A 3,888-nucleotide genomic window follows, 5' to 3' on the forward strand; every position below is an offset into this window, starting at 1 on the left:
CTTCCCAATATCACTCTAAATTTAGTTTTTCAGATTACTCTGGGGTCCCTTTGGCCCACAGGGTGTCCATTCAGTTGTCTGGGGGACTTGGGATTTTATTTTTGGTATATACAAGAGAAAAAGAAACATATATATGTATATGTATATGTGTATATATATATATATATATATATATATATACACACAAGTATATTGCATATGCACATATGCAGAGAAGTGGCATAGAACTATCACTGATATATCATCTTCAAATAAAACAACAACAAAGACGGTGTTAAGGAGGCAAGCTATGACAAAGAGGCAGGGAAAAGGGATAAACTACAGGGTTCTTTGTCTCTCTCTTTTTTTTCGAGATGGAATCTCGTTGTGTCACCCAGGCTGGAGTGCAATGGCGCCATCTCGGCTCACTGAAACCCTGCCTCCCTGGTTCAAGGGATTTCTCCTACCCCAGCCTCCCAAGAAGCTGGGCCTATAGGCATGTGCCACCACACCTAGCTAATTTTTGTATTTTTAGTAGAGAGGGGGTTTCACCATATTGGCCAGGCTTGACTTGAACTCCTGACTTCAAGTGATCTGCCTACCTCAGCCTCCCAAAGTGCAGGGATTACAGGTGTGAGCCACCATGTGTAGCCTTTTTCTCTTTCTTTTGCTTATTAAACCTCTGCTCCTAAACCCACTTCTTGTGTAGGTGTCCTCAGTTCCCTTGGTGTGAGAAGATGAACCCAGGGTGTTTAAGCCAGACAATGACATCTCTTCGCTTGACTTTCTGATTATGCAGATTATTATGTGTATAACTATTAGGCTCCAGAAACAGCAAGTACTTACAAGAATGGAGAAATCTTACTAAAGATAATTTACAATTTAAAATTGCTGTGGAGAATTCCAAATGAAAAACACTGCACTTTAGGATGTTTATGTAAAAGTGAGGGCTCCTAAGTTAGGCTCACCAAGGGACATTTATTGATGTGCAGAATCTTTGTAAGCAATTATCATTCTGAAGTGTTGCGTCTTCAAGGAGGTTCATGGAAAGGATGGAAAGGACCCTGACAAGGACTCTTGAATATGGGTTTCTGATAAACTCTAGAATTATATCATTTGGGCTGGATACGAATTCCCAGAACTCCAATAAATAAACTGACTGGTTTATAAAAGTGGTAATCCACAAAGGATGAACATTAATTAAAATATCAAGGAAATACTTTGGCAGATTTTCATGCTAAGTCATCCGGTACTGAACTTGTTAAGATATGCAATTCAAATGAACTCCGTGATCCAAATCAAATTACCTATGATAACTCATCTAATAAACAGTGTTATGGACCTGAATTGGAGAAATGAAATTGGTATTTAAGAGGGTATAAATTGAATGTTAAGTGTGGACTTATGGAAAGCCTGAGCAGTAACTTGGATTTTCCTGTGTCCTTAAAGCTTTCATTATTAGAAGCTCTGTATTTCATGACTCATCATACAAGAGATGAAATGATCCAAATTATGAAAAAATATTGGTGTACTGACTATTCTTAATTGTTAAAATGGTTTATTATCAATGTTTGGTTTGTCAAACCCATAATCCTGGGAATGCAGTCAAAACTTCAGGTATATTTCTGCTACCTGATGGGCCATTTGAACATTTATAGAGAAATTTCATTCAATTGCCATTTTCAGTGCATATTTTCTCATTTTATAGAAGCTCCCTCATGCAAGAAGTCCAATGCTGTAACAGTAGCTACATGATTTTTAGGAAATGTGTTTCTCTCATTGGGCATTTCTGGAGAAATCTCCAGCAGTATAAGTACATGTTTTACTGACTAAGTTGTAGAATTGTTAAATAAGTTATTACAGATACAACAGCATTAGGCAAAGCAAAGTGAATTGATTGGATTGCCATGGCTAAATATATTGAAGATTAAAGACAATCAGATCCACTTCTAGTAGAAAACGTAACGAAATTGTCACTGGAAGGTCTGTGTCCCTAACAATAGAAACTTATGTATCTTTTACTCCTAACCTCTGATGTGAGTAAATGCTACAAAGCTTTCATGTATTATGCCAAACTGTGTTTTCACCAAGTAAAGGCAGCTTTTTATGATCCACTGCCTGAGGACAATTAAACTCTTCACAATCTAGAACCTAGAGAGATTGGGCCTTCTGGAAACAATGTCAGAGAAAGACTTCCCTTGCCACTCACACTGTAGCAAAACTTAAGGACCTCCAACCATGGGCATGTAATCTCATAATTCACAAAGGCCCCCCCCCACCCCAGACTCTTGGAATTGTATACTCACTGGGGACTTTAAGGTAAAGGGAGTTTCTCTCCAGAAGCAGATGGCATCCTAAAGGTGGACAGCTTTCCCACGATCATGGATCAAGACTGCTCTGATATCACACAATTCTTACCTCTTTTAATTTTTGTCTTGCTTATGCCTCTACGAGCAATAGAACTGGAAAAGGTGCCTCATGTGCACCTATGGGGTATGCTTTTATTTATGGAGAGTTTTTCAGCCAACCTTATACATTAGTAAGCTTACATCCTGGTGGATGGAAGATAAAGGACCAGTGTGGACTATGAATCTTAATGCTATTTTTGCTTCTACACAATTGATGAGAAACAGAACATCGGTCTTATCCTCTTAACCTACATCATCATAGGTTAAAGAGATAATTGCTAGGTCTTTTCCCTTCTGGATGGACATCATTGTGTTAGATCTCTTTTTACAGTTTGGAGAAATTTTAAATGAGTCAATAATTGTACATTTACCCCTCATAGCAGGCTCTACAATATATTCTACTGCAAAGGCTATGGTTGCACAATAGGCTTTTAAAAATTCTCTTGCTAAAGTTGTACTAGGTAATATAATTGCTCCAGATTAGCCGCTAGCTGAACAGGGAGGAATCTGTGCAGTTGCTGACACTTTTTGCATATGGATGAATACACTGGGTGTTGTAGAGACTCAGTTTCATGGAATTAATCAATAGACTGCTTGGTTAAAGAGGGCAGACTCCTTATTTGGCTTATTCTTTGATGGATTTGATTTTAGTGGGTTTGGTTCATGGAGACCCTGGCTAAGGAACATACTCCAAGCCCTTGTTATTATCCTCCTGAGAGCCATAATAGATTTTATGATGCTTTTTATTCTCTCAAAAGTTTTCAGTGTTTGCACGCAACCATCCTTAGAATATCAAATGATCTTTGACTAGAATGACAAAATCTCAAAGAAATGTGCAATCATGAGGACACTGTAAGCTATGCATGATATGTTGAGATCTGAAGCCCCAAATGATGGTAACTGAGAGGAGTGCTAATGCCCTAAGTTTTGGTCATACTCTCACATAGGAATTGTTAAACAGAATTATGAGTGGTCAGTGTTTTGGACTGAGCTCCTGCACTAGGTCCCACCAGATCAGACCAAAGTGACATGGAGCCATTTCTGCTAAATGCCACATACTCAAACTGAAACTTTGAGAAAGCAGATAGATCCCAAAACCAGAGCTGAGACCAAACAAGACTTGCAAATTTCATACTGCAACCAAATAAGACCATTTACGATGGTGGCAGAGTTACATCACTACCTAAAGTTTTTGTGAATATCTCAAAATTGAGAGATTGACCAAAAGAAGGAAATTGTTAAATTAAGTTTGACCCATAGAGGCCTCTATACATATTTTGAGATTGGCCTAAACATTTCTCCATACATATTAAACTGTAACTTGATATATAAACTAACTGTAACCTACTCTTGTAACCAAATCAAGCCAACTACAGGTAGCCAACTATTCAAAGCCAGTTCAAATAAGGCAAATGCCCCACTGTAACTAATTAGCAGTTTTTTCACCTCATTTCAGTTTTCTGTAGGTCACTTTCCTTTTTCTGTCTATAAGTGTTATCCA

This window comes from Rhinopithecus bieti, unplaced genomic scaffold (genome assembly GCF_001698545.2).
Source record: "Rhinopithecus bieti isolate Rb0 unplaced genomic scaffold, ASM169854v2 scaffold_29830, whole genome shotgun sequence".
NCBI lineage: Eukaryota > Metazoa > Chordata > Mammalia > Primates > Cercopithecidae > Rhinopithecus > Rhinopithecus bieti.